At 40.1% G+C, this 18,955-nt stretch overlaps 1 protein-coding gene across 3 annotated transcripts in view; it reads right to left on the reverse strand.

Moving 5' to 3' along the window:
- The window catches only part of Epb41l4a (erythrocyte membrane protein band 4.1 like 4A), a 237,591-nt gene that overhangs the window by 194,662 nt on the left and 23,974 nt on the right, over nt 1–18,955 (reverse strand). The window contains exon 1 of one of the 3 annotated variants that reach the window (XM_070036045.1): nt 4,277–4,480. The exons of the other annotated variants lie outside the window; for them this stretch is intronic. The gene's annotated coding sequence lies outside the window, so the exon portion shown is untranslated. Of the gene's footprint in view, nt 1–4,276; nt 4,481–18,955 lie in introns of those variants that run through there. 3 annotated transcript variants of the gene reach the window in all.

Consider the following 18,955-nt stretch of genomic DNA (forward strand, 5'->3'; position numbering starts at 1 on the left):
TACTCACTGCGTGGGAGGGAAGAATAACTCATGTACACACTTGTCAGTTCTGCCAGAGTGCAAGCCTGCGGGGAAGGAAGCACCGGTCTTCCACAAGAACTTCCCACCAAGAGAATTATTAGTGTGAAATGAGCACTCGATTCAGGAATAAATGGCATTCTCCAAATGTCAGAAGCATCCCCATGGAATTACCCAGGTCCCCAACTAGACTATTAAGTTGACATTACAAACAGTAGCCATGAAGAAAGGAGTTCATCTGTGCTGACAGTGATTAGAAGTGGAAACAAAAGGGCCCAGAAGATTCTCATTATCCAACAGCTTCCTGGTTTAACCTTCTAAGAATGAACAGTGTTTCCTAAGTTCAAAATTCACACCCAAGGGACTCTTGGTACACAGAGCTGCAGACAAAAAATAACAATAATAGTAAAAAAAAAAAAAAAAAAAGAAAAGAAAAAGAAAGAGTAGCAATGTTATATATAATACATATATAATATAAATAATTTAAATATAAATAAAATTTCTTCTACTCAGGTGGAGGAAATATTTTGACAGTTAAAGATGATGAAAAGGGATAAAATCTTCTATATAAAAATGATTCAGGGGCTGGGAAGGTGGCTCAGTGGTAGAGCGCTTGCCTTGCATGCATGAGGCCCTGGGTTCGATTTCTCAGTACCACATAAGCAAAAAGAAAAAAGCCGGAAGTGGCGCTGTGGCTCAAGTGGTAGAGCGCTAGCCTTGAGCTGAAGAGCTGAGGGACAGCGCCCAGGCCCAGAGTTCAGGACCCACAACCGGACCCAAAAATAAAAAAATAAAAATAAAATGATTCATACCATAAAACATCACATAAGCCCAGTAACTTAGGTTACATAATATTAAGAATTATAAACATTGCTCAATAATATTTTTGCCCCCTAGCTCTTCAAGGAACCTCTCCAAGAAATGAATCCAAAGTCATCCCAACAGGAGAATCGTGCAAACCACAGGATGGAGGTGGCACAGGTGTGTATTCTCTAGTATTCTCATTCATCTAGTATCCTCAGGAAGCTGAGGCAGGAAGGACAACAATCTGAGGAAGCAAGTGTACAAGACTCTGTTTCAAAAGAGAGTGAGAGAGACAAAGACACGGAGAGAATGAAAGAACAAAAAGAGGAAGGGGAGGAGGAGGGGGAAAGGGAAGGAAAAGGAAGATAGGGAAAAGGAAGTGAAGTGGAGGGAAGGGAAAAGAAAGGGAGGGAAAGGGAGGCTAAGGAAGGAGGGAGGGAGGGAAGAAAAAATAAAAGAATGTGTCTATAATCTCAGGACTTGGAAAGCTGAGACAAGTTTGAGACCAGCCTGGTCTACACAGCAAAACTCTAAAACAAACATAAACCCACAAAGAAACACTTTAATGCAAGCAAATTTTATATTCTTCCCTATAAATGATGTTTTGATTTTTGTTTCAAGATGTATGGTAATTTTTTTTTTTTTTTTGTCGGTCATGGAGCTTGAACTCTGGGCCTGGGCATTGTCCCTCAGCTCTTCAACTCAAGGTGAACGCTCTACCACTTGAGCTACAGCGCCACTTCCTAAAATATTATTTTTATATCTGGTAAAATTGCTACTCTAGTATACTGGGCCACATTTGTCTTGTGGCTTTTCACATCTCCCCAGTGCCACAACCAAGAACAGATATACAAAATTGTTGAGTTTAAGACCCAGCTTTAAAAACATGTAGGAAACCACATGATCAACCTGATGTTCAACATTCAAGTTCTCTTTGTCTGCACATTAGCAGTTCTCAATTCTAGCTTCACATTAGAGTTAATCTGGAAAGCTTTAAAAAAAAAATCATCAAAACCTAACCTTTACCTGTCCAACTGAGTCAGCATCTCAAAGTAGAAGAAGAAACCACCATGCTTTGTCGTAGCTGCTTTTAGTGCCAATGCATGCCTTTTACAGGCAGAAAGGATGAAGAATCAGATCTTAAGGATCCTTTAGAAATAGTTAAGCTACCTCCTCCTGCTAGCCATGATGGACAATTACTCATAAGTGGAAAACAGAAGGATTACAGGTTTGAGGCCAACACCAGCAAAATTTCTGAGATCCCATCTAAATGAGCAACAGCTGGCCACGGTGGCTTACACCTGTCATACTACCTATGCAGAAAGGATAAATAGGAAGATTGTGGGTCAGGCCCATCCAGGCATAAACACCCTATTTGAAAAATAACTAAAGCAAAAAGGGGTAGGAGGCATAGCTCAAGTGACAGACTACCTGCCTAGCAAGTGTAAGGCCATGAGTTCAAACCCTAGTAAGGAAGGAAGGAAGTGAGGAAGGGAGGAAGAGAGGAAGGGAGGAAGGGGGAAGGGAGGGAGAAAGGGAAGGTTGAGGCCCCACAGTGATATAGGAATAGCCTAGTCAACCCCTAAAAACCATCATTTTTGCCCTTTTCCTAAACCCAAACCTCTTGTACACACAGATATTATGATAACATATATACCCTTTTCCTATCAGAGTGGTAAGATTTATTTTGATGCTGTTGTTGTTGTTGTTGTGGGGGGGGGGCATGTGGTCATACATGGGGCATGAACTCAGGGCCTGGGCACTGTCTCTGAGCTCTCTTGCTCAAGGCTAGTGCTCTACCACTTTGAGCCACAGCGCCACTATTGTCTGGTAGTTAACTGGAAATGAGTCTCATGGACTTTTCTTCCTAGGCTGGCTTTGAACCATGATCCTCAGATCTCGGCCTCCTGAGTAACTAGGATTACAGGCATGAGCTAGCAGCTAGCAGCTAGCACCTAGAGGTAGTTTTTTTCTTTTTAAGCCATCTGACACAGAAGTCTTAGATGAAATCCAAAATCTCAAACATAATTTGAAAATGTCCAATGAAATTATTATGCATACCAAGAATGAGAAAGAGATCAAAACAAATGAGAAGTGACAACTGACAGGTTCCAACACCAAGATGACCAAGCTGTATAAATTACTTGGCAAAGATTTTAATAGAGCAGTGATAAAAAAAAATAATTTAAAAAACAATTTTGGGTAAGTGATTACAAACACACTTAAATAAATGAAAACAGTATCATCCAGCATGCCTTTAAGGTAGGTTCATTGCTGGTCCATCCATGATTACACAAATTGGGATGGCTTACAGGTTGGGAAGTTTGTTTTGGTAGAAGGGATGCCTAAGATCCTATGTTATATACATATTGGCAGACAGTATCCTGGTACCTGTTCACTACAAATTGCTTTGATGAAGCCAAGCTGACTGTGAATGGTATTGTTGAATGAGGTAAAAATAAAAAATTTAAAAAAAAAGAATCCTAAAGGCAGACTACTCTCCAAGCAATTAAATGACTGCCAGAATCTGTGTCTTCAAGGGGTTGGGTTAGGTAAAGGGGTAAGTTTAGTTTTCAGCCAGTTCCCAGGGATGGCTTTCACTTGACTCTGAAAAGCATGAGCTATCAAAGTAAAAACTGATCATGTGAACTGGCTGAAAACTAATCATTTCTGTTCAGCTAAGTACACTAGAAAGATGATAAAAAAAGAAACTGGAGACAGAGTATTTTCAATTCACATAGACAAACAAATAACTAGTATCTAGAATATGCGTAGAACTTCCAAACCCAACAGATAAGAACAATCCACTTAGAACTGTAGCACAGGGGTGGGTGAGAATGTTAAAGGGGGTAACACTGATCAAGAGGCACTGTATTCATAAACAGCTCTCTTGAAAGGCAATTCCTTTGAATAACTACCTAAAATAAATAAATTAATTTTTAAAAAGAACTGCACCAAAGACATAAAGAAACACCTCACCAAAGAAGCCCCACAGAAGGCAAATAAGCACATGAAAATGTGTTCTATACAATCTACCATTAAAAGTACAATGAGCTATATCACTACACACCAAACAGGGTATCTAAAATAAGCCTGCAGAGAGCGCTAGCCTTGAGCTGAAGAGCTCAGGGACAGTGCCCAGGTCCAGAGTTCAAGACCCACGACTGACCAAAAAAAAAAAAAATCTTCCAGAAAATAGATTAAAATGAAAAAAATAGGGAAAACAGGAGAGAAGAGAATGTCAGAGAACCACTTAATGATACTATGAACCATCCACCTAACAGGAATTCCAGATAGAAAGCAAAGAGAGAGCTCGCCTTGAGCTGAAGAGCACAGGGACAGTGCCCAAGCCCAGAGTTCAAGCCCCATGACTGACCCCCCTCCCCCCCTCCCCCCCCAAAAAAAACCCCAAAAAACCGCAAAGAGAGAATCAGGAGAAAAAGGCAGGACCAACATGATTTTGGAGGTTCGAAGCATCCCTTGTGCCCAATCCAGTTCATGAAGATGGATTCCCAGGAGATGACACAGGAGGACTGAGTAGCAGACATTTATGGAGCAAGACTTTCTGCAGACCTCAGAAGCAACTCCTCCAGCTGAGGTGATAGTGCGCATACAAAATGGTTCTCCACGGGTTCTGCGCCAAGGCTTGGCTTCCAGCTTTAGGAAGTGGGGCCTCGTGATGGTCTGTCCTCAAAGAACATCTTGTCCCTTGCCTCTTCTGTGCTTCCCGGCTGCCAGGGGATAAGCAGCTTCTGCCATGAGCTTCCGCTGCCACCATGCCCTGCCTGTGTCAGGCCCGCAGCAATGCGCCCAGCTGCCCCAGGACCACCATGCCCTGCCTGTGTCAGGCCCGCAGCAATGCGCCCAGCTCCCCCGGGACCAGCGACGTCCTGCCTGTGTCAGGCCCGCAGTAATGAGCCCAGCTGTCCTGGGACCAACACCTCTGAAAGCACAAGCTAAAACAAATCTTCCTGTAACTAGTTCCTCCAGGTACTTGTCACAGTGACAAGAAACTAATACAAATGGTTTCTGAAAATAAATAAATAAATAAATAAATAAATAAATAAATAAATAAATAAATAAATAAATAAATAAATAAGACGGCAATAACCAGGCACGGGTAGCTCACATCTGTGATCTAACTACTCCTGGGAGGCTGGGTTTCAGAGGATCTTGATTTGAGGCTAGCCAGAGGGAAAAACTCCATCTTCAAAATAACCAGCAAAATGCCAGGCTTGAGGCATGGTTCAAGTGACAGAGCACTAGCAGAGCAAGAAACCAGGCAATCCAAAGGTTCTGAGTTCAAACCTTGACATCAGAAGAAGAAAAAAACAAAATTAACAAGACAACCAGGCATACTTATAATCTTATCAACTCAGGAGGCTGATATCTGAGGATCATGGTTCAAAGCCAGACTGGGCAGGAAGTCCATGGAACTCTTATTTGCAATTAACCCCCAGAAAAACAGAAGTGGAGCTGTGGCTCCAAGCAGTAGAGTTTTAGCCTTGAGTGAAAAAGCTCAGGGACAGCGCCCAGTCCCAGAGTTTAAGACTTACAACCACCACCAACCCCAACAACAACAACAACAACAAAGGACAGTGATAATACCAGTTCTGGCGAGGGTGAAAAGAAACTGGCTCACTTGCACATTGGTGGATAAAATGATATGACTAATGTAGTAAACAGATGGGCAGTTTCTTCAAACATTAAACGTGGCATTTACGCCAGAGAAATAAATCTTGATTTTTTTTTTTTTTTTGTCCGTCATGGGGCTTGAACTCCAGGCCTGGGCGCCGTCCCTCAGCTCTTCAGCTCAAGGCGAGCGCTCTACCACTTGAGCTACAGCGCCACTTCCGGTTTTCTGGTGGTTTATTGGAAATAGGAGTCTCACGGTCTCTCCTGCCCGGGCTGGCTTTGAACCGTGATCCTCAGATCTCAGCCTCCTGAGTAGCTAGGATTACAGGAGTGAGCCACCAGCGCCCGGCATAAATCTTGATTTTTAATAGCCAAAATCTGTACATATATGTTCATAGCAGCTTTATTAATAAAGACAAAACTGTAAATTATCCAAATGTTCCACAGCAGGAGAAAAATTAAACAGACTTTGATATATCAAAACCATGGAATATTGTTCAGCAATAAAATGATATAAACTTCTTTTTAGAGATACAAACTTTGACACAACAAAAAAAACCCAATGAATTGCCAGGAAAGTATGCTAAATGAAAAACAAATAAATTGAATCTAAAAGGTACAATTTCATTGATGTGACATTCTTCAAGTGATAAAAATCTAGAAATCGGGGCTGGGAAGGTGGCTTAGTGGTAGAGTGCTTGCCTTGCATGCATGAGTCTCTGGGTTCAATTCCTCAGCACCACATAAGCAAAAAAGAAAAAAAGCCGGAAGTGGCACTGTGGCTCAAGTGGTAGAGCGCTAGCCTTGAGCTGAAGAGCTGAGGGACAGTGCCCAGGCCCAGAGTTCAGGCCCATGACCGGACCCCCAAAAAAAAAAATCTAGAAATCAAGAACAAAATAATGGTTGTCAGAGTTTAGAAGAGGAAAAGATGCTGGGAAGAGGGAATGAGAATCTCTGAGGAAAGGAAACATTTGAATAATTATCAATATCAATATCAATATCAATATCTTGTTGGAAAGCATGGGTAATGAAGCACAAGGAATCTCTGTGCTATTTCTTAAAAACTACATACAAGTTGTTTCTAACTTAAAAGCACAACAATAATAATAACAATAAAAGGTTACTGGCTCACTGAACTCTGACGGCAAAACACAGAAAACAGCAAGCACTTGAAAGTGATCTTTATACATATTCAAGATTTTCACTTAATAGTCATTTGTAGCTCCAGCAAATGATCCATGATTCATGAAGCCTAGCAATCTACTTAATTTTATTCAATAAGGAAGGGATACCTTGTAGCCCTTCCAATGCTAATTATTTCCATGGTCACACTGAATATTACTACCAAACCAACAGCACATCCCAACCAAGAGCTATCTCTACTGCTTTATTTCTTCTGGAAACAAGGCTAAAATACACAAATACCCCTCTTCTCAGTGTACTACTCCAAAGCTGCCTTTCATACACTAACACCCTCCTACAATCTGTACTACTCCAAAGCTGTCTTTCATACACTAATATCCTCATACAATCTGGGAGGAAAATGACTGTTGTTAATCCCTCATCTTTCACATCTCAACAAATCCAGTTCTGCCCAAAAACAAGGGCGTAAGATTCCACTTTTGACTCAATTCACACTCAGTATATCTGAACTCCACAGAGACCAGATTCAAAAGAAAACATTTTTAAGCCATCTTCCCTTTCTACTCATAAGTTCGGAGCTCACAATTTCCCCAGCCATAAGGATTTACATAACTCATCTGTAGGGGGAAACTTACTTCAACCAGGGGAGGTAAAAATCAGCCCTGAATTGAAAACTTCTGCCAACAAGGGATATCCCCAACCTAATTTGATATGCATCCCGGAATTTCACAACTATCACTTGTCCCACCAAGCCACCTTCTGCATCTCAACTTGGTAAAAATCATGTCTGTTTCCTTTCATGATAACCTTATATAACCTGCTAAATTTCAGTTACTACTAAGAATGCCATGTTACCTAGGATAATGAATCGTTTTGTAGCCCTGTGGTCTGCTCTTTTCTTTATAAATATTTTACAAGCACCACCAGAATTCAAGAGTTCAGCAACTGATAAAATCTCAAAAAGGTAAAAAAAAAATCCAAGGCCAAAAAGATATGAATTATATATTAACAATGCAAATTAGCAGCATCAAGAAACCTACAGAGAGTTTCCCATATATTGTTTCCTAGATAAATGATGAAGTATTTGTAAGGCAAGAAAGTCACATCACATAAGCATTACCTGATGCAATTAAACTAGTTTTGCTTAAGAAAGGACAGGGGAGAGCAGACAAGGAGATCTGCAGAGTCTAGCCGTATTCCCTTACTCTCAGATCTCAGATGCCTCTAAAGTGTGCTCTGAAACAGAGCTGGCACATTGACTCTCCTTCCAGTGGCTCAACTGCATGTATAATGCTTACATATTTACCAATTATTTCATATAAATTTTTCTATATTTTATTGGTGAATACTAATTGTACAGAGCCTACTTGTTCATAGGGTACTTTCATCATATTCACCTTCTATTACCCTTTCCTAGCCTCCCCTTTGAGTGCATTTTTTTGTACATGCCCTATAAATAAAAGCTTCCTTCTCAGATGCTCAGTTGAATTACTGTATAGTAATTGTTCCACATACAACAGGAAACTTGGGCTGTTTAAATGGCTGATAGGTCAGCTTCCATGGCAGATGCTTTCTAAACTGCTGGAGTCTAATTTTTAACCAGCATTACTTTGCCTCTGGGACTGAATTTGGAAGCCATTCCACAGCAAGGTGTTCTTCATCAGTCAGTATATACTTTTTCTCTCAGATATTACGTGTTTGCAGATGTGCTAAAGATATGTAGGAGTATACAGATCTATGCATTTGTGACAGGTACATGCAGGTACAAACACCTTTACAAAGGTGATGAAGTACATTGAGCTAGAACCATGTTAGTACTTCCTCCTCATCTCTATACATTCTCAGTCTCTGAGAAAAAGCACTAGGAAAGCCATGCTAGTCCACTGGTTTCCAATGAGGGTAGAAGAGTTGATATATCTCCTCCTAGTTTAGAATGCTATCATAAAAGTAATAACCAGAAGTTTGTTGAATACTTCCTTTCATGTAACTTATAAAAAATGGTTCCTCCAAAAAAAATACCTTCATATCCACTAAGCACCTATAATTCCCTTTATTACAAAATAAGATCTTATATCTCACAATCAAAACTAGAGCCTAACATCGAAGTATTTTTTAAAAAGAGTAAAGTTTTAAAGTCATCCTTTATAAAGGCCAGTTTTGATGAAACAAAAAGAAAGGAACACAAAAGCGAGGTTTAAGAAATGTCAAGGAAGGGGCAAGCATTATTAGCAGAAGAATGAGTTTGTGACAGTGCTCCAAAGATCCTAGAATTTGGCCATAATGGAGAGAAAAAGAAAGAAATATTAAAATGCTCATGTGCCTAATCACTTCTGCTTTTTCACCCACAAAAGGAAGACAAGATCTCACTAATGGAAAGCTGTATGAAAAGACACTGGACTTACTTGAAATCCCAGCCATTCAAAAAAAAACTAAAGCTACTGGGTAGCATGCTTGGAGAGACACTGATCTCAGGCTCACCCACAGGCACAAAATCTTCTCCAAGAGTTAACATGAAAGCTGGCAAGACAACTGCAAAATGGCACCAGTCCAAATCTAGAATCAATCACTTTATATCAAAATGTGAGTAGTTACAGTAATTCTATAAGACAGAAGGAAGACAATTTGAGCTGCCTTTTGCTTGAAGTAGTGACCTACTCTAATTTAAGAAGACAATTTTAAGGAAATTGAAGGGTAGCCAATTTCTCTATTTTATGATCTTAGGTAAGAGACTAACATTTAGAGTTGAAATTGAATCTACTCTTCAGGGAAGATTCATCTTCATTACCGGGTCAGGAAATGATTAGGTACTGAAAAGTCCCCTCACTTCTTGGAGAGCCCAACCCTGGTCCCAGAGAACAGCTGTAGGGGTAAAGGAAACTCAAATGCTATAAATCCTGAGTAAACTCCAGAACTGATTAAAAACAAGGATCACTGAGAAAAGTGTCCAAGGTTATTTATTGCTCTGTAGTTAAATACAATGCTTCCTCTATCCTGTTCATTCAATTTGCCTATAATTTTACTTAAATATTTTCATTAAAATGTTTTAATACTATTTGATGTTAATAATATATAAAATATCATATAAATGATATTACTTGTGGTAACTTTGTGTTTTTCAGTAAAATAAGTACCAATGGAGGACAGGAAGTGACTCTAGATGCTTAGTTTCTCATCCATAATGCATCACTTGAAAAATCCTTTGACTACTGGTTGAATATGGGTGAAAATTCTTGAGCATGCCAATTATCAAGGGAGGCACAAAACTCAAAGGGAGGAAACAGTAATCATTTGTATCCAACCTCATCCTGCATTTTTAGATCAAGGTTTTTATATCTCAATTTTTCAAATACATATCATGTAGCAATGATGTTTCAGCACATAAGCTCCTAGCAGAATGCTTTTTTTTTTTTTTTTTGCCAGTCGTGGGGCCTGAACTCAGGCTTGGGCGCTGTCCCTCAGCTCTTCAGCTCAAGGCTAGTGCTCTACCACTTGAGCCACAGCGCCACTTCCAGCTTTTTCTGCTTATGTGGTACTGAGGAGTCGAACCCAGGGCCTCGTGCATGCAAGGCAAGCACTCTACCACTGAGCCACCTTCCAGCCCTAGAAGAACGCTTTTGAAAATAACATGGGTAGCATGGATGCAACTCTTTGAAACTAGGACATTACCCTTCTCTCCCTCTAGCGTCATGATTCCAGAAAGTTGTAAGCTCACTGCCAGCCAAATAATTAAACTTTGAATATGACTCAATTAGTCCTTTCAGTTACACTTATGACTAGCTACTTTAATGAAGAACTCAACCCTATTGCTTCATATTTTTTAAAGGCATAATGGATTAAAACCACAAACTGCATCCTTTCAGTCTGTTAGTCATTTTGTTAATAAGCACAGCTGTTTGCACTAAGCTATATCGAAGCACTACTACCCAGGAGGGGCATCATGTGTTAAGTCCCACAAATGTACAGAGAAAAAACAAACATTTGTCTTGTAAACCCTATCTATAAAATTACTCAAACCTTACATAAAAATATTCATACAGCAAATTATTTCTGCCAGGTCCTAAATTGTTTCCAATGAGACATCAAATCTTCAGCAATAAATTTTATTAGCATAAAAATTAATAATGTTGATTTTAATACATTTTAAAGTGCTGATATATTATAGTAATTGTTTTGAGGGAGACAGAGACTTCTGATTTCATTTATATAACCCAGTATTGATTAAAAAGGATGCTCAGGGAATGGGGTTTTCTGGGTAATTGAATGTTTGTTTGCTTTAATCCACCGTAGCAAATGACTGGATTTAACTGTCAGCTCTGATCTACCAAAGATGTAAGATACTGGAATGAATACTGACCTCAGGACACACTATAGAAGTAAAGTTTTAAAATAAATACCTTATATTAACTTTCTTTTAAATCACCACATCTAAGGTCATATCTCAAAACTTAGGTTACTGACTTGGTTATTTTGATTGGATGTTAGAGTCAAGGGAATGCTACAAATATGAATTTGAAGACAGAATAGATGCAATGACTCAATGAGAATGAAAAGCAATTCTCTTAAAAGGGAGCAAAAGTAATCCAAAAAAGGGAAAAATCAGCAAGTGATGGCAGATTCTTTCCTCTTTGTCACCTCCCTCTACACTGACCTCACCATTAACAAGGTTCCCACAATTAAGTCCTTGGCTTTAGCTAAAAAGAGCTAATAAATACATACAAAAATGTTTATCTGCAGATCACACACCTGTAATCCTAGCTACTCAAGAGGCTGAGATCTGAGGATCACTATTCAAAGCCAGCCTGGGCAAGAAAGTCCATGAGACTCTTATCTCCAATAAATCACTAGAAAGCCAGAAGTGATGCTGTGACTCAAGCGGTAGAGCACGCTTGCCTTGAGCAGAAGAGTGCAGGGACAGAGCCCAAGCCCAGAGTTCAAGCCCAGGACCAACAAAGGAGAGAAAGAGAGAGAGAGAGAGAGAGAGAGAGAGAGAGAGAGAGAGAGAGAGAGAGAGAGAGAGAGAGAGAGAGAGAGAGAGAGAAACGCAGATCAAAACTACACTAAGATTCCAACTCATCCCAGCCAAACAGGAGCCATCAAGAAAGCAAACAATAAATGCTAGTAAGGTTTGGGCAGAGGAAAGTGAAATGTAAATTCGTGTTATCACTACAGAAAGCAGTATGGAAGCTCCTAAAAAAACAAAAGCCAGACCTACTTTATTACCCCACCATACCACTCTTGGACACACATCTGAAGGAATGTAAATCAATATATTAGAAAGATACCTGAATGCCCATGTTCACTGCAGCATTGTTTCCAACAACCAAACTCTAGAATCAACCAAGGTTGCAGAAAAACAATAAATAAGCATGAGGATGTGTATGCGTGTCTGGGCCTGTGCACTGTCCCTAGGCACTTCAGCTCAAGGCTAGTACTCTACCATTTGAGCCACAGTGCCACTTCCAGTTTTCTGGTGCTTAATTGGATATGAGTCTCATGAACTTTCCTGTCCAAGCTGGCTTTGAACAGCAATCCTCAGATCTCAGCCTTCCGAGTAGCTAGGATTACAGGCATGAGCCACCAGTACGCGGCCACAAACATTGTTTTTTAAAAAAAGGAAAGGACAGAAGGAATGGGAATATAATGGAAGGGGTTAATTCGTTCAAAGAACATTGTACAAATGTATGAAATTATCACAATGAAATTATTGGTATTACTAAATTATATTAATTTAAAAATATTTTTAAGACAACCAAAGAGACTATAGGAAACATTAAAATAAAAAAAAAAGGATAAAACTCCTGCCTGAACACCTCGAGCAGTGTGTGCCCTGTAGAGAGCCACACTGGCCCCATGGAGATGGTCCTCACATCTGTTAAGAGAGAGCCAGCTCTTCCCACTGGAACTAACTAATCTGAGAAGAATCACAGTCAGGCAGCACTGGGTGAACCTGAGACCTCAGTCCTGCAAGCCTGACAATTTCACTTTGTCAAGAAGCCTCTCTTTCCTGGGGTCTGATTTAATGATCTAGCCTGTTTTAAGTTTTTCTTTTAGCTGCAAGATACTATTTGTATTTATCACAAGACCTCTGAAGTACAGACTGAGAAAGTTTCTACATTTTCAAATACACATAATCTATAAACGAGATTGTATACAGAACAGCTGTAAAATGTAGTTTATTAAATGCTAAATCACTATAGTATAATGAAAGAGGAAGAATTAGATTCACTCTAGGAGATTTATTCATAACTCAGGATGAAGCTAAACACTGAAACCAGATCTTACTCTCAACTCCCTACTTAATTACATGACCCTTGTCTTTCACATTAGTAAGTGAAAAATGTTTTTTGCAATACTGTAAGATTGTAGATAAACAAAAGGGCCTCAGGGCAGCTACAGCCTCCAGCCTGTCCATTATGTATGTCAGTAAACCATTGAATGACAAGAACAGTCCAAGGGAAGTTCTGGGATGTAGCTCCGTAGCAAAGTGTTTGTCTATCAAGTGCAACATCCTGGTTCAATCCCCAGTACCCAAAAAGGTAAGACAAAATGCAATTAAAGTAAAAGAACAGTCCAAGATTTACAGTACCAGAAAATATCTTGGAACTGGAACTTGGATTGACAGATAACATGTCTTCACAAATGTCCACCTGTACGAAGGTAGCTTGCTGATTATTACTACAAAGGTAGCTTGCTGATTATTACAAAGTTCTTTCTCCACAGTGCCTTGCCTTGTGACAGATTAGCTTCTGTTATGATAAAAGTAGAGTAAGTCTTCCTTTCAATAACAATGACATCCATTCTCCAGTCTTCCCCATTCCCCACTTAAAAAGAAACATGAAATGGGCGCCAGTGGCTCATGCTTGTAATCCTAGCTAGTAAGGAGGCTGAGATCTGAGGATCATGGTTCAAAGCCAGCTAGGGCAGGAAAGTCCATGAAATTCTGATCTCTAATAAACCACCAGAAAACCGGAAGTGACGCTGTGGCTCAAGTGGTAGAACACTTGCCTTGAGCTGAGAAGCTGAGTGATAGCACCTAGGCCCAGAGTTCAAGCCCCACACCTAATCAAAAATAAATGAATAAAACTATGAAAGCTATCCATCTGATTCTTTAATAACAACAATAATAAAGAAATAACGGAGTAAGGCATCTCAACATACACAACCGGAAAAGAATCTCATGGGAGAAATCTCAAAAGACACCATACTCTAAAAGCTCTCTCTAGAAGCTGTGGCATGAAGAAAGACTCAACAATTAGAGTTGTTTCAACAGAAATACATAGATGATTAAATTCATTCAACACCCAACAGGTGGCAAACTAACGATTTACACTAAGTGTATGGCTACTGCCTATGATTTTTTCACCAAGAGAAATCTTCCTTCCTACCACTTTATAGAGCCAATTTAAGGTTATAGTTTAAAAGTGCAATGTAGAGGTGCTGCCAGCCAGAGTCCACCTTTAAATAACACAGGTTTAAGGGAAGTGAGATGAATGCCTGTAAGCCAAGGTCAATGGGCCCACCCGCCTAGACCAGGCCTCCGGGTCTCAGGCCTCTTTTGTGCCTCCAAGTCATCTGGACTAGGTTTTAAATTGTACCCACACTAAAAACACCACATAGTCAACTTGAATCAGAATCTTCAGTTAGTGGTTGGTTTCCAGAGAACACCCATAGACTGTAATGCACATTCCGGACTTAGCACCACCAAGCAGAGGACAGGGAGGCAGAAAGAGAAGGTCAGGGCCAGAAGCACACAGACAGTCTATGAACACCTCATGTCCAAGATTGTCTTGATATAAAGCACTGCTCTGTACAACATGCTTCAGCTCTAGGCAGCAGCTGGCTCCCTCGAAGCTCCCAGGGTCTCATCCACCTGCTTTATTACTATGCACAGAGGCATGGAGGCTGGGTACTTCCCCTCAGTGCTACCCCTTCGGCCTCCATGCCATCATCACATGGTTTGCAAAACGGCTGTCTTTAATTTCAAAATGGCAACTTGGTCGGATAACTGGAATTGAAAGCCAGCTGGGCAAAGGACGGCCTAGGCCGTCTAGGGACTTGTTAAAGCCCATTACTTTCCCCTATGCTCCCAGCTGTGAGTTCCCAGATGTAAACACACACTTAAGAGTAAATTATTGGTTTGTGTGACTCTGAAGCAGTTGGTTCTTAAATTAATTTAATGAGCTGTGAACTTACCCTAAAGTAATCTCTTCTCCCAAGAGAGGAGTTGGGGGGAAGGGCAGATGTGGGGGGGGGGGGGGTGGAGAGAGAATTTCTGATGCTTAACAAGAGGTTCTGGAGAAGGAATAAGAGTAAAGAAAGTACCATAATTTAAAGATCAAGTCTCTAGCACCTTTAGAAAATTGTTTCACTAGAAAAGTGTATGCCCCTATATTTATATTGTCATGTTTAATGCTCTAAAAACTACATAGGTTTTTCTAATATTGACACTGTACTAAATGTTCCCTTCACCTGATCCTCACAACCAGCCAACACTAAGTAGTAGCTGTAAACCTGAAGGCTGCCCAGACAGAAGCCAAGCAACCAGTCCATTCTTACACCATAAAGAAAGATATGGAGCCAACATGCAAAACCAGGTCTGTCTGACTCCAACATGTCAGTAACTAAGCTCTAATGAATCAATTCCACACCTCTCAAATGTGTAAAGAATATGAAAGAAGGTCACTATAAGAAAACCACTTCATACTTTTATACAAAGGTCCTGTCTAGATTACTTCAATAAGCAGTTTCTTCCAGACCCAGGGGCTCATGTATTTTAGAATATTTGGGTCATATTTGGGTTTTTATTTTCATTTTTAAACAAAAGCAAGACCTTAGGGGGCAACTATAGTGTACTACTGCTGTGTAACAAATTACTCCAAAACTTAACATCTTAAAACAAGTAAGATTTGGGTCACACAGCATCTGAGAGTCAGGAATTCCAAAGCAGCTAAGCTGACTGGTTTTGGCACCAGGTCTCTCATAGTTACAGCCAGAGCTACATCAACTGAAGATATGCCTCTGGTTAAGGGATCAAATTCCAGATGGCTTACTCATAAGGCTGTTGGCAAGAGTCTTAGACTCTTCACCTTAGAGGCCTCACAACAGGTCAGCTGGCTTCCCACAGAACAAGTAGTGAGAGAGACAGAGGACAAAGCTATGCTGCATTTCAAGACCCTGTTGCAAAGCTCTAAATCTAGCTCATACTCAAGAGCAGGTAGATTATTCCCATCTTCTAAAAAAAGGAATGTCAGGAACTTCATGAACATATTCTTTTTTTGGGGGGAGGGGTCTGGTTGTGGGGCCTGAACTCTGGGCCTGGGTGCTATCCCTCAGCTCTTCAGCTCAAGGCTAGCGCTCTACCACTTGAGCCACAGCGCCACTTCCGGCTTTTTTCTTTTTACTTATGTGGTGCTGAGGAATGGAACCCAGGGCCTCATGCATGCAAGGCAAGCAATCTACCACTGAACCACCTTCCCAGCCCCTCATGAACATATTCTTAAACTATAATAACCAACATACTGGAAGAAATACAATGGGTTTTCATATTATAAGATTTCCCAAGAAAATAAAAGATTTTTCTTTAAAAAGTAAAATACAAATAACTGGTTGATCAAATAAGAGGGTTTTCTTAATCAAAACAAAATGATCTTTATATTTCTAAATGTAAATATTTAAAAACATATATAGTGCCTACTGAACATAAAACTGCAATCTTAGTGCTTTTTCGTGCTATTAAAGATCGTGAGCCAGGCACTCTTGGCCCTCATCTGTAATCCTAGCCACTCAGGAAGGTGAAATCTGAGGATCCAGATTCAAAGCCAGCCCAGAAGTCAAATGTGAAAGACTTATCTACAATTAACTGGGGAAAAAGCTGGAAGTGGAAGTGTGGCTCAGGTGATAGAGTGCTATCTTTGAACAAAAAAGCTAGGTAAGACACAAGCACTGGTGGATCCCACTTGTAAACCTGGCTACTCAAAAGCTGAGATCTGAAGATCATAGTTCAAAGCCAGCTCAAGCAAGGAAGTCCTTGAAACTCTTATCTCCAATTAACCAAAAGGCCAGAAGTAGAGCAGTGGCTCAAGAGATAGAGCACTAACTAGCCTGAGCACAAAAGCTCAGGGACAACACCCAAACCTGAGTTCAAGCCTCAGAACACACGAACACACACACACACACACACACACACACACACACACACACACACACACACACACACACACACACACACACACACACACACACACACACACACACACACACACACACACACACACACACACACACACACACACACACAAAGTGAGAAAGCCTGGCCCTGAGTTGAAGTCCTAGTACAAGGGTAACAAATGCACATAAAACGAGCTTGAATAGGCCAGGCACTGGTGGCTCAGGTCTGTAATCCTAGCTACTCAGGAGGCTGAGATCTGAGGTTCGAGGTTCAAAGCTAGCCATGGCAGGAAAGTCCATGAGACTCTTATCTCCAATAAACGACCAGAAAACTGGAAGTGGCACTGTGGCTCAAGTGGTAGAATGCTAACCTTGGGCTGAAGAGCTGAGGAACAGTACCCAGGCCCAGAGTTCAAGCCCCACAACCAACAACAACAAGCTTGAGTATAAATGTAGAGAAAAAAAAAAAACCTTTAATGAAGTAATTTGAGACATCTTTTTAAAAGGGAATTCAGTAAAAATGCAAATAGCAAACAAATAATGAAAAATACTCAACCTCAACATGAATCAGAAAGTGTAAAAAAAACTTCATATTCTTCTAAACAAATTGACAAGGATATTTTATATATAATAACGTCTGGGAGTATAAATATACTGATAACAGCTAGAGGAGGCATTTTCAGTTAATCTACATAACAACCTATCTGGAAGGAATGATCCTTATTTCCTATTTCCAGATGAAGGAGTAAAGGAGTAGGGTTTAAGTGAATTCTCTCAGTCACATGGTTAGCAAGTGGTAGAACCAGGAACTGACCACAGCTTCCCTACCTCAGTAACCTATCCATTAACTATAACTGCAGCCTATCTAGAAAACATTTGGCCCCATGAATCTAGAGATTTAAAGAATAGCCTCTATATCTGGGCACACTGACTCACATTGTGAATTCTAGCACTCAGAACAAGAAAATCAGGAGGATCAAGGTTCCAGGCCAGCCAATCCCAGTAAATGGGACTTTTTCTCAATAGAAAAAGCTAATGTAGTGGTATGCACCTATCATCCCAACATAATAGGAAGACTGTGGACCAGGCTGGCTCAGACATAAACATGAGATTATATTTTTAAAAATGAAAGCAAAAAAGAGGTGGGGCATAGCTCAAGTAGTAGAATACCTGCCTAGAAAGCCCCATGTTCCAACTCTCGTACCACCAAAAAAAGGAAAGCATACACAGGCTGGAGACAATTACATATTTCCATGCTAAGCCAAGGAGGTCAGAAGTGACACCAGTACATTCCTATAGTGATGTGTAGAACAGACTGGCAAAGTAGAAGATTTGACAAGAACAGGATCATAGAACTTTCTAAATGAACAGTAGGCCTTCATGATCACTTAGTCCAACCCACTCTTTGTGTAGTAACAATCATTCATTATTTAAAAAAAAAAAAAACATTTTGCAACATGAAGAAACATAAGGAAAATCCAGTCCCTCTCCACAGCAGTTAATGAAAGGGGAGAGTTACTGGCCTCATAATAAATACTCTCATAATAAATGCCTCTTTAGAACTTGAATTTTAGCTGGGCATTACATCTCATACCTATAATCCTAGTTACTAAGTGGCTGAGATTGAGAGGATCAAGGTTCCAGACCAACCCGAGTAAAAAGTTTTCCAGATCCTATCTTAACAGAAAAAGCTTAGCATGGTGGTAAATGCCTGGCATTCTAGATAAGGTGGAAAGTATAAATAGGAGGAGCATGGTCTGGGCTAATCTAGGAAAAGCAAGACCTTATCTAAAAATAAAAAATAGTAACTAGAGCAAAAATATGGAGGTATGGCTCAGGCAATAGAGTGTCAAGCAAGTGTCAACCAACACCCTTGAGATCTAATCCCAGTACTTCCCTCCTGAAAAATAATTTGGATTTTCTTTCTTTTACTTTAGACTCAATTATAGTATGCTATAAATTAAGAAGTCAGTTTAACTGCCTGTACGTGTATATATAAACAAACAAATGTGTCTAAAACAAAATAAAATTGTTAATGGAAGTTCACAGACTCTACGAAAGGTGGGCTTTAAGAGACCTTTCACTCATAGTCAGGATGTTTTCTACAAGACAGAAGCTTGTGGAAGATTCACTTAATCAAAAATAAATAAATAAATAAAGCCAGGCACAGATGAATCCTAGCTTATAA

The sequence above is a fragment of the Dipodomys merriami genome, unplaced genomic scaffold, assembly GCF_024711535.1.
Source record: "Dipodomys merriami isolate MVZ:Mamm:240054 unplaced genomic scaffold, mDipMer1.0.p SCAF_27, whole genome shotgun sequence".
NCBI lineage: Eukaryota > Metazoa > Chordata > Mammalia > Rodentia > Heteromyidae > Dipodomys > Dipodomys merriami.